This window comes from Primulina tabacum, chromosome 2 (genome assembly GCF_025594145.1).
Source record: "Primulina tabacum isolate GXHZ01 chromosome 2, ASM2559414v2, whole genome shotgun sequence".
Classification (NCBI taxonomy): domain Eukaryota; kingdom Viridiplantae; phylum Streptophyta; class Magnoliopsida; order Lamiales; family Gesneriaceae; genus Primulina; species Primulina tabacum.
In genome coordinates this window covers 16,172,164-16,191,393 of record NC_134551.1, presented here as the reverse complement: position 1 = coordinate 16,191,393, position 19,230 = coordinate 16,172,164, and the positions used below count along the sequence as shown (strand labels likewise).

Sequence of the window (19,230 nt, the reverse complement as noted above, 5' to 3'; positions counted from 1 at the left end):
CAAACCCAATTGATTGTTGTCTTCGTACGATTAGTTACGATTAGTTGCGATCTGTTTGACCTAGATAACTTCCGATTTTGCCCAACTGACGTGAAATACGACTTGTTCCAAATTGAGTTTTCTAATCAGTCTAGTTGGCGGATTGTTATTTGGATTGTCCAATTGAGAGATATTACCAAACACCGAAGCTTGCCAGAAATTCAGTTTGTGCAGATTCGGTTTCAGTTTGCTTCTTGTGTTAACAACTTCACACTTGAGTAAATATGTTAGAAACACAATAACAAGTTTTGTTAACAACAAATCAAGATTGCGAACTTGAAAAGTTCCAACATATTATTATACCCTACTTATAAGTGGGAGTTTTGATTTATTGTTGCTATATGTTACACTAAATTCTTGGAACCATTTAAATGTTAGTTTGGTGTTACCAACCAATTAAAGTGGATGTCTTGATTTATTATATATGAATATATCATAATATTAATTTCTTGGCACTAAATAAATGTTTGTTTGGTTTTACTAACCATTTAAAGTGGATGCCTTGATTTATTATATGATTATATCATATTATTAATTTCTTGGAACCATTTAAATGTTAGTTTGGTATTACCAACCATTTAAAGTGGATGCCTTGATTTATTATATATTAATATCATAATATTAATTTCTTTGTACCATTTAAATGTTTGTTTGGTTTTACCAATCATTTAAAGTGGGAACCTTGATTTAGTGTTTACAAATATATATATATATATCACAATAAATACTTGACAACATTTACAAGTTTTGGTATATATTATATATTTATAAAATAATAATATATAACATAATAAAAATATGATTATTTAATATATATTGGAACCATTTTATTAAGTGGATTTCAATAATGTTCATTAATGTTAACTTTACTAAAATACCAAGAGTGGATCCTTTAATCTCAACTACTTAAATTAAAATTTGAACAATTAAAAATTACCAATTAAAGATTCAAACCATTAAATGAAAAAAAAACAAAAAAAAAACAGAAAGACATTGTAGTGGACTTGTAATTACCTTAGCTTCCCTGTGGATACGATATTCGGACTCATCGAATTATACTACTTGTTGACAACCTGCTCTTGGGAGTGCAACAACCAAAGTCGCAACAAGTTTTTGGCGCCGTTGCCGGGAAAGTATAATTTAATTTCAAGTCTATTTAATTTTGTTTATAGTTTATTTTTCTTTATTTGAATTTTTATTGCTTTTGTGTGTTTTTATTCTCTTGCATTTGCATTTGGTCACGTACACTTAGTGGTCAACTCATTCGAAATAACCCTTTATTTTTACAAAACATGGCGGAAGAATCCATCCAAGAAAATGAAGATGAAATTCAATCTCAACATGATTATGATAGACGAAGAACACTTAGAGATCACATGAATCATACACGTACTAGTGCACCTTCATGTCTAGTTTTTCCCTCTGATGCATCTCATTTCAATTTTAAGCCTGGTATTATCCAACTTTTACCCAATTTTCATGGCTTAGATTCTGAAAATCCATACATGCATTTATGAGAGTTTGAAAAAGTGTGCAATGCATATAATGATCTAAATTTGTAGCATGAACACCATTCGACTTAAGGTTTTTCCTTTTTCTTTAAAAGATAAAGCTAAAACTTGGCTACAAAATCTTAGATCGGGATCCATTCGAACTTGGGATGAATTGCAATAACAATTTTTGAAAAAGTTTTTTCCATCTCATAGAACAAATTATTTCAAAAGGCAAATCATCACTTTCACTCAAAAACAAGGAGAAACTTTTTATCAGAGTTAAGATAGATACAAAGAATTGCTTAATCTTTGTCCACATCATGGTTTTGAAATTTGGAGAATTGTTTCTCAATTTTATGAAGGCTTAACACCTAAAGATAGGCAAATGGTTGAATTTATGTGTAATGGAACATTTGAAGATAAAGATACAAATGAGGCAATTGAGTATCTCGATTCATTAGCTGAAAATGCTCAAAATTGGGACACTATAGGTACAATCGAACCATCAAATAAGATTCAATCTCCCACATCTGGTGGAGGTATGTACACCTTCAAAGATGAACATGATCTCCAAGCTAGATTTACCTCTTTGGCAAGAAAAGTTGAGGCACTTGAATTGAAAAAAAATGGTCAATTAAAAGCTATTCAAGAAATTGCGTGTCACATCTGTGATACAAGTGATCATTCTACAAAATATTGTCCCACTTTGCCCTCTTTTAAAAAATGTCTCCATGAACAAATCAATGCTTTGAACAATTTCAAAAGGCCAAATTTTGAACAATTTTCTCAAAATTACAATCCAGGTTGGCGAAATCATCCAAATTTTAGTTGGAGGAATGATAATGCTGCACAATTTCCGCAACCACATTTTCAAACTCAACAAAATTTTCAAAATTATGCACCTTATGTTCCTCTACCTAAAAGAAATTTGGAAGATTTAGTGAATTCTTTCATTGCAAAGCAAGAGTCTATCAATACTCAAACTGCTCAAACCATGACAGATTTGAAAGATACTCTTGCTAAATTTGCATCTGCACTTAATGTTCATGAAAAAGGTAAATTTCCTTCACAACCACAGCCTAATCCCAAGGATCATCATTCACAAACTGGAACTTCTGGAACTCAACCGATGGATCAGGTAAAATCTGTTATTACCCTTCGAACTGGTAAGGTTGTGGAAAAATCCATTCCTGAACCTTGTGAAGATGATGATAAATCAACTCCAAAGGGTAAGGATGTGGAACCCATAACTTGCGAAGAGGAGGTTCAACAGACAGTGTCACCACCATTCCCTCATGCATTGAAAAATACAAAAAAATCAAATTTGAATTCTGATATATATGATATTTTTAAACAAGTAAAAGTTAATATTCCTTTATTAGATGCAATAAAACATGTACCATCATATGCCAAATTTTTGAAAGACTTGTGCACTGTGAAAAGAAAATTGAATGTGAAAAAGAAAGCATTTTTAGCCGAACAAGTAAGTGCAATCCTTCAAAATAATAATACTTTGAAATACAAAGACCCTGGTTGTCCTACTATTTCATGTATTATTGGAGAACGAAAGATTAAAAAAGCCTTGCTTGATCTTGGATCTAGTGTGAATTTACTTCCATATTTAGTTTATCAAGAACTCAATCTAGGCGAGTTAAAATCTACTTCGGTAACACTTTTACTTGCCGATAGATCTGTTAAAGTGCCAAGAGGTATGGTAGAAGACGTGTTGGTCCAAGTTGATAACTTTGTATATCCTGTCGATTTCATAGTTTTAGATACACAACCTATCGAAGCTTGTAATGCAATTCCTGTAATTCTGGGTCGTCCATTTTTAGGAACTTCTAATGTTCTTATAAATTGCAGGAATAGAATAATGAAGTTGTCATTTGGTAACATGGCCTTGGAGCTCAATGTTTTTAATCTTTGTAAGTAACCACATGACAAAGGAGATGAAAGTGAAGATGAAAATCTTATTGAAACTCTTGTGGAAGAAAACATTCAAGAAGGAAGTACTCGTGATCAATTAGATATTTGTTCAATTGAAACTGTTAAAGAAAATATTGAAATAAAGAAAATATTGAAATTAATCTTGATGATTTTATCAGGTATCACTCATTACCAGGATCAGAGAAAGAATTTGAGGCAAAATATGAGAACAAAGACGAACCACCCATATTGGAGTTAAAACCCCTGCCAGAAGAATTGAAGTATGCATTTCTTGGAGAAGATGAAACAATTTATTTTTTGGTAGAAAATTGGCATATTAATTTATTTTTTTAAGCCTTATCTTGATACTTTTAGGGTACATTTTGTTTGCCAAATAAAAGAAATTAACTAATAATCAACCAATATCACTTGTTTTGTACAATTTCAAGTTGTCTCAGTGATTCATAATTCATCTCACATTGCCGGATGATAAGCTACTTCATCAAATTATCCCCACAATCTTTACTTTCTACCTAATATTGTGAAAATAATATCATTATAATATCATGTGTATTGGAGGAACAAATATTCTTTTAACACTATTGGGGGAACAAGTTTAATACAAATAAGAGAGATTAAAGAAAAAAACAGGTGATTTATAGTTCATCACACGCAAATATTTTAAATTTGATATGATATCAAGTTCGAAATCTAATTATAACTAAAATTGACCGGACTAAAAAAACATCAATAGATCTTTTGTGATACGGTGTCACAGATCTATTTTCTTGAGACGAGCGATCATATTCATATTTAAATTGAAAAGTAACGTTTTCAACATAAAAAATAATATTTTTTAATGAATCGAATTGAATGAGAGATATATTTTATAAAATTAATTCGTGAAACTATTTGAATGGAGTTTTTGTGAAAAACACAAAAACAATTCATATGGAATTGCTATTTTTTTCTAGATACAAAAAAAGTGCTATTTTTCAGTAAATTGTATTTGGTATTTTCCCAAAGAAAAAAAAGAAGCTAAAAGAGTGTCTGGAGTCTGCAGTTTTTTCCCCTCTTCTCGCACACTCCTAGGCGAATGCGCGGTACGTGCTTCACACTGTGACTCTTTTCTACCAATTAGCCTCACGAGCGCGTGTGGACTAACTCACGCGCTTTGGTGAAATCTTTGCCCTAATTTATTTCTCATTTTTATACGAACGACCGCCCGCGACTCCGACCACCACCTTCTCATCTCGCACCAAAATTCTTCCTCCAGTTTTGCTTTTCCTCGCTTGTCCTGTTAGTATTACAGATTTACGGCCTTTGTTTCACCTGTAAGTAAATCAATTTCACACTTTTTCTTTTGAACAATTCGTATAATGATTTGAAATTGTTATTTTCAAACTACCGCGTATTGGTTTTTGTGTTTGATCTTTAGTTTTTCTTGATTCCTTGCAATTTTTTAGGTCAATTATGGAACCTATGGATATTGTTGGTAAGATTAAGGAGGACGCTTCCCTTCCTAAAGGTTAGTTTCGTCCTCGTTTTTTTCCTTGTTACCCCTATTTTACCCTGTTTGTTTGTTTTCGTTTTTTGTTTATCTTCAAAGTTGAGGCTTTCGTTTTTCTTAGTTTGATACTTCTTATAGTAGATTTTTGGATCAAATTTTAGAAAGAGTAGCAGGTCATCCATACTACTGTTTTCTTGATGGATATTCAGGTAATTATCAAATTCCCATTGCACTCGAAGATCAAGATAAAACTACATTCACATGTCCTTTTGGAACATTTGCATTTAGAAGGATGCCATTTGGATTATGCAATGCCCCAGCAACATTTTAAAGATGTATGCTAAGCATTTTTAGCGACATGGTTGAAAATTGTTTGGAGATTTTCATGGATGATTTAACTGTTTTTGGGAATACATTTGATAAATGTCTTGAAAATTTGGAAAAAGTTTTAAAAAGATGCGAGGAAAAAGGTCTTGTTTTAAATTGGGAAAAATGTCATTACATGATTACTTCTGGGATTGTTTTGGGACATGTCGTGTCATCTCATGGAATTGAAGTTGATAATGCCAAAGTTGATGTCATTGCCAATTTACCCCCTCCAAAAACCATTAAAGAAATTCGCTCATTTTTGGGACATGCTGGATTTTATAGGAGGTTTATAAAGGACTTTAGTTCAATCTCTAAACCCATTTGTAACCTCTTAACAAAAGACACTTGTGTCAAAATGCTTTTTATAAAATCATTCGACATTTAACATCAGCTCCTATCATGCAACCTCCTAATTGGTCTTTACCATTTGAAATCATGTGCGATGCGAGTGATTATGCAGTAGGTGCAGTACTGGGTCAAAGAAGAAACGGTAAGCCTTACGTGATATATTATGCAAGTAAAACTTTAAACAATTCTCAAATGAATTACTCCACAACTGAAAAAGAACTACTTGCTGTAATATTTGCATTAGATAAATTTCGTTCTTATTTGATTGGATCAACGACTATTGTGTTTACTGATCATTCTGCTATTAGATATTTGTTTACCAAACAGGATGCAAAGCCACGACTGATACAATGGATTTTGTTGCTCCAAGAATTTGACATTGTGATCAAAGATAAAAAAAGGAACCGAGAATGTCGTAGCCGATCATTTATCGAGACTAGTAACAGGATCATCTTGTGAAATGACACCAATTGACGATAATTTTCCTGATGAACATCTATTTTCAGTTACTAATACACCTTGGTTTGCTAACATAGTAAATTTTCTTGTGACAGGAAAAATGCCACCGCAATGGAGTTCCCAAGATAAAAGAAAATTTTTGAATGAGGTAAAAACTTTTATTGGGATGATCCGTATCTGGACAATCAAATTTTTCGACGTTGCATACCCGACAATGAGGCAAGTAGTGTCATTAAATTTTGTCATTCAGAAGCATGCAGAGGACATTTTTCTTCAAAGAAAACGGCTGCAAAAATATTGTAGTATGGATTTTATTGGCCCACTTTATTTAAAGACACCCACGAAATCTGCAAGATCTGTGAAAATTGTCAAAAATTTGGTGCGATTTCAAAAAGAAACATGATGCCTTTGAATTCTATCATTGAAATTGAAATCTTTGACTGTTGGGGAATTGATTTTATGAGACCTTTTTCACCGTTGTTTGGATACTTGTATATTTTAGTTGCAGTTGATTATGTTTCCAAATGGATAGAGGCAATTCCATGTCGAACAAATGATCATAAAATCGTCATCAAATTTTTGAAAAAAAATATTTTTAGTAGATTTGGAATTCCTCGAGCCATGATAAGTGATGGGGGAACTCACTTTGTTAATAAACCATTTGCTTCATTAATGAAAAAATATGGTATTACTCACAAAGTAACTACTCCTTATCATCCTCAAACAAATGGACAAGTTGAATTAGCTAATAGGGAGATAAAGAAAATTTTGGAAAAAACTGTTAACTCAAATAGAAAAGATTGGTCTCTGCGACATAGTGATGCACTTTGGGCATATCGAACAGCTTTTTAAACATCATTGAATATGTCTCCCTATAGGTTGGTTTACGAAAAATATTGTCATTTGCCTGTGGAATTGGAACATAAAGCTTATTGGGCGATCAAAACTTTTAATTCAAGCATGGATGATTGCAACAAATTGCGCAAATTGCAACTTAATGAACTTGATGAACTCAAAAATGATGCGTATGAGAATTCAAGGATTTATAAAGCAAAAATCAAATCATTTCATGATAAAACAATTCTTAGAAAATCTTTTGAGATTGGTAAAAAAGTTTTGCTTTATAATTATCGACTTCACATATTCCCAGGAAAATTACGATCAAGATGGACATGCCCATATGTTGTAAAGCATGTGTATACTTATGGAGCTGTGGATATTGAAAATCCTAAAAATGGTGATGTTTTTAAAGTGAATGGACAAAGGCTTAAACCATTTTTGGAAAATGAAATCTTTCAAGAAGAGTTTATTTCCCTTTCTGATCCTTAAATTTTTATGTTGCATTTAATTTTGTTTGTTTTTATTTCAGGTTTCCTTAATCTTTTTATTTTCCCGGTTAAATGGCGGATAACGGTACTCTGTGACTCTCATAGTTGGTTAAATCAGTTTCCCACAATTGCTGATACAAAAATAAAAAAAAATCATTTTTTTTCTTTTCAAAATGGACGAAAATCTCTCAAAAATTTGTAAATATTTTCGTTCTGTTTCTGAAAATGTTCTAAGAAAAATTTATGCAGGTAGGTGTGAAAGATTGAGATTGTTAATGCAAAAAGGAATTACAGAAGATATTCGTCTTGGAATAGAAGCTAAGGTCCGATTAGGAGGAGAAGTTCCACAATCATTGCTCATTCGGTATTTGTCTGGATTAGGAAAAAGCACTTATGCGAAAAAACGAATGGCCAAAAGATTAGGGGTTTGTCATAAGTGTGCAAGATGGACTTGTGACAAACGATGCAGATCTTGGGGATGTGTTTCCGATAACAGAGAAGATAAAATTGGTTTCATTAAGAATGAGCTGAGTAAGGAGTCTTTAGATAACATCTTATTGACTCTTGAGACGCATTCTAGTGGACATGTGCAAATTGAACTTCTCCGTTTATGAAAACAATTTCAAGATGAGCGTCATAGTCTTGGGAATCCGACTAAAAAAGACCCTGTTTGCCAATTTATAAGAAAATTAGATGGGAAGCATATCCTCGACTCATAGAAGGCGTTGAAGCCGTTTCTGGACGTAAAACCAGAGGAAAATTGTGAGCCACAATCACACTACTGTTTATATGCATGTGTGTCATTATTATTTTTACTATTTATTCAGATTATTCTGCTTACAGCTATGACCCATAGTTTTGTCATGATAATATATTACCCCTATAAAATATCTCATATTTTTCTCTATTTTCGCAGACCAAAAAGAAAGTGAAAACATGGTTGGATCCTCTGCACAAACATTGAAAAATATTTGTATATTTTGTGGGTCGAGTTCTGGAAAAAATGAAGTATTTATAGAAGCAGCGAATAATCTTGGAAAGATATTGGCTGAGAAAAAAATTCACTTGGTATATGGGGGAGGTAATATTGGGTTAATGGGATCTGTTTCAACATCTGCTCATCTTGAAGGTAGTCAGGTTTTAGGTATTATTCCTACAACTTTAGCTGAAGGAAATATTACAGGTGTTACGATTGGGGAGGAATTAAAAGTTTCTTCTATATATGAAAGAATCACCAAAATGATTGAAAATTCTGATGCTTTTATCGCATTACCAGGTGGTTTTGGTACATTAAAAGAAATTTTTCACACTGTTTCTTGGACACAACTTAATATCTATAATAAACCTGTGGGCTTGTTGAATATCAATAATTATTATGACAGTTTGTTGACATTTCTTGATAAAGCTGTGGAACAGAATTTCATTTCAGAAAATTCACGACGGATGCTCATCTGTTCTTCGACTGCCGACCAATTAATTGATGATTTGGAAGCTTTTGTTCATAAGCCTGATCCGGTGATAACAAATATCAATTGGTCGCAATAAAGCAGTAAGAAAAGAAAGTTGGATCATTGATTCAAAAATCGTGGATTGGTTTGCGTTTGTTTCAGTTTGTTATCTTCAATAAATTTCCAGTTGATATCTCTTTCATTATGTACTCTTTATTAATAGTTATTTTGACATTAGGGACAATGTCATATTCTGATTGGGGGAGATCAAACTTAAAAATAAAAAAAAATAATTAAAAAAAATTATTTTAAAATAAAAACTAGTAAAATTATTTTAAAATAAAAACATGTTTATTGTTTATATCTTAGTAAATTTTGCAAAAATATCATACATTACATGTTTGAAAGGTTTAGATTAGAAATTGTAATAATCTATCTAAGGATGTTTAAATTTTTATTTGAAAAAAAAAGTCAATTTTAATATTTTGATCACTATAAAAATATGATTTATGAAATCTTTTTGAATGATTAACCATTGTGATAAAATCAGTTATTAAAGTATATGGCCCAAGATATACCTGATAAGAGTGCCTAAAATTTTTTAAACTCACATATATTTTGTGAGTGAGTGGAGAGGATTGAGAAAACAGCTTGCGAGCCTTTATTGATCATCAGAGAGGATATCTATTGTTTAGATCTTGTGTTCTTATTTTGAAAAAAAAATTGATATTTCCTGAAAAAAAAAAAAAAAAAAGATGTTGAAGATTTATGTAATTTCTAAGTTTTATGCTGCGACCCATTTATCTCTCATAAAAATACAAATAAAAAAAGGAAAAAAAAGAAAGAAAGAGAGAAATACATTGTACAAATTAAATAAATATGTGGTCAAGAAGCATAAACTTAGTCTGATTCCATGATATAAAAAAAAATTAGGAAAAAAATATATAATAAGAACAACTTGATTTTGAATCTATGGATTTCCTATCTTTTAATTAGTTTGGCTCGTTTGTCTGTCTGCATTCTGTAAACCATTTTCCTGAGCATTTATCTGTATTCCAACTCCATGAGAGAAATCATTCTCATAAATTGAAACAGTTATTAACCTGTGAGGATATGGAGTTGAGACTCTTAGTAGGAATTTCTGAAGGCCGTGTACATTTAACTACCTGAAAATAAGCTTTGAATTGATCAGTTCATATTATTTCATAAATTATAATTATAATGATCTTGATATTAATTTGACAGTTTTCAAATTTAATTTAAACACTTGGATAGTTCTGATTACATTTCTATTTAAATTAATCAATATGTTTTGTGTTGCTATTAACGCTTAAATTGCTATGGACTAGCAATAAGCTGCTTGGGGAGTGTGATAAAGATAAAAAATTGTATATTAATTAAATGTTTTATAATATAAATATATAGTTTTTGTTTGATTAAATGTTTAAATATTGAATGTTTTATAATAAATTGTATAAAATATAAGTTGTTGTGAAATTATAAGTTTTTACTATTTTTTACAGGTTCGATAAAACAAGAATAAACTTGGCGTTGCAAATGGGATTAAGATGATTCTTAGACCTGTAGAAAGTTGATGTTAATATCTACAATATTGGTGGCAAGCATGAGATAAAAATCTTCCCACAAGTCGGATAAAATTAAGCAACAATTAAAGTTACCAAAGAAGTGACAGTTTTACCATGCTCTAGTATTTTGACCATATCTCTCAAATTACTTGGTCAAATGGTTAAAAAAAACTACCACAATTCAAACAACTCAGATATCTACATGTTTTATTTTATGTGGAGAAGAAAATTCAGATGGGAAGATTTTCAAAAGTGATGTGTATTAAAATATTAATTTTTTGGAACACCAATGAAGACTTATGTGTAAAAAATAATATTTTATTTGTGGTTGTCTTCCCCAAATTTGGCTATAAATAGGGGTGCATTGTAATATATTGAGATATCCCTCATTTTATGAACAAACATTTGAGTTCATAATATTTCTCTCTTTTTTTTTCCTTTATTTCTTCATTTAAATATAATTAGCATGTTAAATTCATATTCAAAATTTTACACGCTAACTTCCCAAAGTTGAGATGAAAAGGTGAAACTCTTGGCATGATAATAAGGTTATTAAAAGGTAAGAATCTATGCTTTATATTATTTAATCATTATTTATTGTTTATGTTATATTTATTTCTTTAAGTATTATTATACCCTACTTATAAGTGGGAGTTTTGATTTATTGTTGATATATGTTACACTAAATTCTTGGAACCATTTAAATGTTAGTTTGGTGTTACCAACCATTTAAAGTGGATGTCTTGATTTATTATATATGAATATATCATATTAATTTCTTGGTACCATTTAAATGTTTGTTTTGTTTTACCAACCATTTAAAGTGGATGCCTTGATTTATTATATGATTATATCATAATATTAATTTCTTGGAACCATTTAAATGTTAGTTTGGTTAATTTCTTGGTACCATTTAAATGTTTGTTTGGTTTTACCAACCATTTAAAGTGGGAACCTTGATTTAGTGTTTACAAATATATATATAACACAATAAATACTTGACAACATTTACAAGTTTTGGTATATATTATATATTTATACGATAATAATATATAACATAATAAAAATATGATTATTTAATATATATTGGAACCATTTTATTAAGTGGATTTCAATAATGTTCATTAATGTTAACTTTACTAAAATACCAAGATTGGATCCTTTAATCTCAACTACTTAAATTAAAATTTGAACAATTAAAAATTACCAATTAAAGATTCAAACCATTAAAAGAAAAAAAAAAAAAAACAAAAAGACATTGTAGTGGACTTGTAATTTATCTAGCTTTCCTGTGGATACGATATTCGGACTCACCGAATTATACTACTTGTTGACAACCTGCTCTTGGGAGTGCAACAATCAAAGTCGCAACAGCGATTGTGAAATTAGCTATCATTCAGGGAAAGCTAATGTTGTGGAAGATGCCTTGAGCCGTAAAGTTGCAGTAATAGCACAGTTGTCAGTACATAGATCTCTTCAGTCAGAGATTCAGAGATTTGGGTTAGAGGTTTATCCTAAGGGCAGAGCTCCTAAACTGTCTAATCTGATAGTCCAGTCCTCCTTGGTAGACCGAATCCGTGCAGGTCAGCCTTCAGATGAGCAGTTACAGAAATGGAGACTGAAAGATGAGGCCAAGGGCAGTGTACTCTACACAGTGACTGATGGTATTGTAAGATACAGAGGTAGAATGTGGGTGCCTAGTGTTGATTCGATCAGAGAGGAGTTCTTGTCAGAGACACACGCATCTCCGTATTCTATTCACCCAGTTGGTACTATGATGTACAAGGATCTGCAGATTTTGTATTGGTGGCCAGGTATGAAGAGAGACATCCGTCGTTTTGTGTCTGAATGTCTAACTTGTCAGTAGATGAAGGTAGAGCATCAGAGGCCAGCAGGAATGCTTAAGCTACTACCTATCCCCGAGTGGAAATGAGAGAATATCACCATGGACTTCGTTGTTGGATTGCCGAGGTCAGTCAGGAGATCCAATGCCATTTGGGTTATAGTGGATCGACTAACTAAGTCAGCACATATCTCGCCAGTAAAGACGACTTTCTCCATGACGCAGTATGCGGAGCTTTATATCAGGGTGATAGCCCGATTGCATGGAATCCCAGTTTCTATTGTGTCCGACAGGGACCCGAGGTTCACATCGTTCTTTTGGAAGAGTTTGCATGCAGCCATGGGGACGAAGTTGTTATTCAGTACAGCTTTTCACCCGCAGACAGATGGCCAGTCTGAGCGAGTGATTCAGATTTTGGAGGATATATTTCGAGCCTGTATGATCGATTTCCAGGGGACTTCGGAATCTAAGCTACCTCTAGTGGAGTTTACCTACCACAACAGTTTCCAAGCATCTATTGGTATGGCTCCCTACGAGGCATTGTATGGGAGGAAGTGCAGATCGCCGATTCGTTGGGATAAAGTTGGTGAGAGATCAGAGCTTGGTCCAGAGATTGTTCAGCAGACTGCGGATGTGGTGGTCAAGATCCGAGACAGGATGAAGACCGCACAGAGTCGCCAAAAGAGTTATGCTGATAAGAGGAGGAGAGATCTCGAGTTTGCTGTAGGTGATCACGTTTTCGTAAAGATAGCACCCATGAAGGGTATGATGAGATTTGGGAAGAGAGGCAAGCTTAGTCCGAGATTTATTGGACCGTTTGAGATTCTTGACAGAGTTGAGACACTAGCTTATCGTGTTGCCCTACCGCCGAATCTGGCCGGTGTACACAATGTGTTCCACGCCTCGATGCTGATGAAGTACTTAGCGAATCCTTCGCATATTTTGAGTTTTGAGCCGTTGCAGCTTGCTTCAGATCTGTCGTACGAGGAAAGACCTGTCCAAATCCTAGGCAGACAGGAGCAGAGACTTCGGAACAAGGATGACCAAGTTGGTCAAGGTTCAGTGGTTGAACCAATCAGTGGAAGAGGCCACTTGGGAGACCGAGACAGATATGAGGAACCGCTACCCAGAATTGTTTGGTAAGATTTAATTTCGAGGACGAAATTTATATAAGTGGGTGAGGAACTGTAGAGCCCAAAACCAGTACGCGTAAATCCCATGCATTTATTTAATTGTTAAAAATTTTATTTAAGTTTAAAATGATTTTTAGTGATCACGATTTATTTAAAATGAGATTTAGCGATGCATTTATTTAAATTGCATTATTTTATTGTTTTATGTGATGCACGTTAAAATATTTCACGAGTTTCATTTTCAGGCGATTATTCGATGCGAGATCGAGGAAAAGAGACCGGTGACGATTTTGGAAATTTTTAAATGTGGTACTTTCACTACAAGAAAAGTGGGTTTCCGCGGCGTGCAATATGCGCCGCGGAAAGGTATCCGCGGCGTGCATGGCACGCTGCGACGCACGCTGTAATGTTGAAAGCCGTCTTAAGTTTGAAACTATTGGTAGCGTCCGCGACGCACGATGTAAAGTTGAAAGCCGTCTTAAGTTTGAAACTATTGGTAGCGTGCAGTTTACGCTGCGGTTGACTCTAATAACGGCGTGCGGAGTGTGCTATTGATAGTTATATTTCGGCAGCGTGCGCCGCACGCTATGGTTAAAAGTTTCAACATCGTGCAAAACATGCTGTTGATATATTGACCAATTGGCAGCGTGCAAGGCACGCCGTGGTTAAAAGTATCCATGGCGTGCGCAAAACATGATGTTGATATGTTCACCAATTGGCTTAGTGCATTGCACGCTGCGGTTAAAAGTATCCATGGCATGCGCAATATGCTGTTGATGATTTATTGGCAGCGTGCAGCAATATGCTGTTGATGATTCATTGGCAGTGGGTATTGCACGTTGCGGTTAAAAGCAACCATGGCATGCGCAATATGCTGTTGATAAGGCGCAATGCAAGCTGTAATTGATATATTATTGTACGCTGTCGATTTGGTTTATCAGCAACGTGCAGCACATTAACGTTATTTATATTATTATGAACCATATTTTAAACAATAATATCGAAACTCAAAAGATTTATCACACAACATCCACTCAATCACCGGAATTAAAACAAAATAATAAGATATATAACATAAAACTAAGTAATTAATGTCAATTCTCCTTTATCCAATAAGACAAAAAACTTGATAAAGTAAACAAAATACTCAATAATATGATGGTTTGATGCCATAGTGTCTCTAACCATAGAACCAATATAAGATCTGTATCAGTCACACAAAATTTAAAAGCCTAATTTTGTTATTAGGTGATTCTAAAATTTCAGAATTTTAAAAGATGTACATATTGTGTATTTTATTTCAATTTTTAAGATGCTAGTATTTTGTGAGGAGTTAGTATTTTAGTTAGTGTTTAATTAACTTTTAATTAGGGGTTAATTTTTAATGAAGCAATATTTTAGTCCCTAATTTGACTACACACACACACACCGAGACACACACACACAAATATGTTTTAACACACACAACACACACACACATTTCAATTCAGATTTTATTATTTTTGGAGAGGAGAAAACCTAGGGTTCCTCCAACTAAGAGCAGCCGCCTCCTCCCTCTATACCTTCCAGCAAAATTTCGTTGGTTTTATTGCAAGAAAATCACGTCACGTTCGTCTCGGATCGTCTCTCGCATCCTTCCCGCGTCGGTATCGTCGTTTCGGTATTTTTAGTTATCAAAAGACATGTATATTATTTCGTTTCTGCATCGATCTTGTCAGAGTAAATATTTTGATGTTTATTGTATGAAAACATGTGAATGTTATGCTTAAGTTTGAGCAAAAATTTGTTGGATCGGTTTTGAAGCGATTTTAGATCTGAAAACTCAAAGTTTGCTGTCTTTTTAAATACTGCGACTTTTTGGTCTACCTTTTGGAAAAACTTTCAACATATAAAATGTAGAACTTTTTGATAACTTCGATTTGACAGTAAATTCGAAATATTTAAATAAGAAATGAGTGAGTTATGGTGCTTTTCGTCTGACTGCTCAAACTGCATTTTCTGAAAATTATGCTATTGTTGTGTTCTTGAAGTTTATTTGTTGCAGATTTCATTGGGAACCGTCGGGTGATCACTGCTGTGTTAGGTATATGGATTATGAGTTTGGGATAAGTTTTGTTGCTTCGTTTCGTGTCGTTAGTCGTGGCTTGCATTAGAAATCGTAGGAAACAAATTGGTGTCAAAATTTGAGTTTATGGGTTTTATTGCATTGGGTTTGGTGCGTCGTTTCTTTGGAATGTCTGGGGAATCTTTATGGAGTCGGGTCAGCATCATAGTGTCCTAGGATGAGTCTCGATGGATTGGTTCATGAATCTTATTATTTTTGTATTGCAAGTCGTGGAGTCCAATTGCTCGACGCCCGAGCGGTAACTTTTTCTGCCCGAGCGCCACTCTTTCTATTCGAGGGAAAATTTCCAGAAACTCGGCGTCCGAGAGGTAATTTGTTACCGCCCGAGCGCGGCCCTATCTGTAAAAAATGTTTGGTTTTCATTTAGCTTTAGGTTCCAATCGTGAGTCCATGTCTTTTATTGTTGGGAAATGTTCACACATCATTTTAGAGATTGTTCGGGATTCGATGTCATGGGTTAGTACGATGATTTAACGAGGTCAAGTCCCGAGTGATCTAGAATGTCATAAGCTATTTAATTACTTCGGTGGTGAGCACGAGTACCTACGTATAAGCTATGAAAGTTAAGTACATGTAATCACGTTAGTATGTGCAGCAGTGACCCCAAGCGAGATCCAACGAATCCCTCAACGCCAAGTAAGTAAGTATGTTCGACGTGCGAAAGAAAACATTTTTAAGTTTTTGAGGTATGCTAAATGTCTTGTGACCAATTTATGTATGAGATTGGAAAGCGGTAAAGCATGACCAGGGACCAATCCACCCCGTTAAATCATAAACGGGTTTAGATCAGGATTGGAAAGCGTTAAAGCATGACCACGGACCAATCCTCCCGTTAAAGCATGAACGGGGATCTCATGTATGTGGCAGTGGATCTTCCCTGTCAGCCCAGTACTGTGGTTTAGTTTGATCAGGCGTATTTATGTATGGGTCACTTGCTTTGAAACATGCCTCTATTCAAAATTATGAAGTTTATGAATGTTCAAGTATGTACAAGTATGCAAGCATGTTTAAGAAAAGTCTTATGATGATGACACGTCTATGTTTATGTATGTATGTACAAGTTTCAAGTATGTTACGTTCAAGCTTTTAAGTATGCAAGTTCAAGTTTCAAGTGCGTACGCTCTATTTTAAAGTTGCATGTGATTTTATTACGTATTACTCGTTACTTCCAGTTTATACATGTTGAGTCTTTAGACACACTAGACTTGATCGATGCAGGTGAGGATGCATTCGAGGAGACGAGCATTCGAGGAGACGAGGGGTGAGGACCAGTGAGCTGGCTTGGACTGAACGGGAGGCTAAACCCGAGGACCGTCATGTTTTTAAGAATTTATGAAAGTTTCAAATACTTTGATTTTATGTTACTGTCATGATGTCTAGTTAAATGCTTTAGCAAAAATTTTTAATTTCGAACGTTTGGTTGCAGTTATTTTTGAGAACAGATAATGGATGATCACAATTTGAAAGTTTATTTCATATTTAAGAAAATTTTTATTTTTCCGCAAATTTCAAGTAGTTTAAAAGTACGGTACGTTACACATACGGCTGCCCGAAACGCCCCAACATTTTAACAAAAAAAATTTTGTGTTGGGCGCAATCCAGAGACGGAGCTCCGGCAACGACGATGACGGCTAGGGTTTCCAAAAGTGTTTTGGGATATCAAAGTGTCATGGGCCTTATGTTTGTTGGACCATAAGGATGGTTGTTATTTTGTGAAATTTAAATGAGCCAAATTTTTTTTTTGTGAAAAATGTCTATTTGGGCCCTTAAGTTTAAATCCACAAAATTTGTATATATTTTCTCATAAAATAAATAATTGAAGTTGGACTTTAATTATTTATAGTAAATTATGATTTACAAGAAATTGAGTTATAAATAAATTAATTAGAAAGTGAACAAAGGAGTTTGTTCACTTTGTTGATTTAGTTTATAATCGTGGCGGTTAGTGATTGGATCCAGATATATAATATTGGATCAATTAATTACTGTGATAATTAATTTGATGATGTATAATATGTGATATTATGCATGGAGGATGATCAAAAGCCTAAGCCCAATTTGCTAGGTATATGCTAGGATATTTTGTGTTGAATGATTATAATAATTATGAATCTATAAGTGGCTTGGTTTTTGGCCCGTTCCCACCCATGAGATGTATCCCTATTTGCCATGGATATTTATTTGTAAATATTAATATAGTGTAAGATCAAGATTGGAAGATGGTGGGCCATTGATAGGATCGGTTAAAGGTGGAAAAAATGTTTAGAAAGGGGGGTTGAATAAACACTTATGATTTTCAAAATCTTTTCGACTGATGGCTCAGTTTACTGATAAACTGATACTCAGGAATCTTGTAAGTCAATATCTATAAGTTAACAAATAGTGTGCAGAAACAAGCTGACTGATAGATAGAATATAAATTAAAATACGAAGACACGAGATTTTATGGATGTTCGGAGATTTCAAACACTCATATGTTAACCCTTCTATCTCAAGGATATGATATACACTAAAAGACTTTGATCGATACAAATGTTTGTACAGACCCACTTCAGTTTTGGACTTAACAATGCCAAACTGAAACTCTTAGTTACAAAATTTTTTACAATACTCAATAGAACTTAAAGTAATCTAACTCAACTGATCTCTTCAAGATCGAGTGATACAGTTTGTGTTGAAAGCTCGAAGTATAGCCTGAAAGATATGAATATATACAATAAGTGTGAGCTTCGATGTTTGCAAGAATTTCAGCAGAGTAACTGAATTGATAAATGTTCTGAGTTCAAGGATTCAGAAGTTCAAGAGTTATTCTTCAGTTGCTCTTCTCTGCTATTTATAGGCTTCCCTCCAACGGTAATATTATATATAATTTGAACATTTCTATCCGTTGCATGCCACGTCAACATTCTTCTGACAGTCGTACACTTCAGATTTTCTGGAATGCGACGATCCCACTACTTGTTGCAGTCAGCTTTTGTCGAATGAATGTCTTAACTGATGACGTGTTCAGTTGAGGGATCAGCTGATTGAATGTAGTTGAAAAGCTCACAACTGTTTGTAGTAACTGATCAGTCAGTTGTCTGCGCAGTTTAGTTGCTGGTTCAGATGCCTTCGAAGATCTACGTATTATTCTTCAGTTAATGACAACCGATAATTTGCATATTTTAGATCAGTTATCATTGTTTTAGATCAGTTTAGATGCTCAGTTTGTCAAACATCCGAAATTCAGTTTCCAACACAATGTGTGTAATGCCCGAGAATTTTGTTATTATAATCGAAAATGATTTGTTGATAATTGAGGTGATTATAGATTGAACGGATCGGACCGAGAAAGCCGAAAAGAAGAATTGATGTAGGTGCGAGGATGAACCCTCGCGCATATGCGCGACCCCGCTGGGCGCATATGCGCGAGGTAGGTAGAAGATCTCGCGCATATGCACGACATGGATCGGCGCATATGCGCGAGGGTGGCAGAGAGTTGTGAAGAACCTCGCGCATATGCGCCGAGTGAGGGCGCGCATATGCGCGAGTTGCTGTGATGCTATGCGCCGAGACATATTGTCTCGCGCATATGCGCGAGACGTGCAGCACAAGAGAGATGCCACATGGCAGAGACATGCATG

General features: G+C 34.0%; 1 pseudogene; it reads left to right on the top strand.

Moving 5' to 3' along the window:
• The first annotated feature begins 1,917 nt into the window (after window positions 1-1,917).
• LOC142537541 (uncharacterized) lies at window positions 1,918-8,191 on the top strand (annotated as a pseudogene).
• Window positions 8,192-19,230: the final 11,039 nt, after the last annotated feature.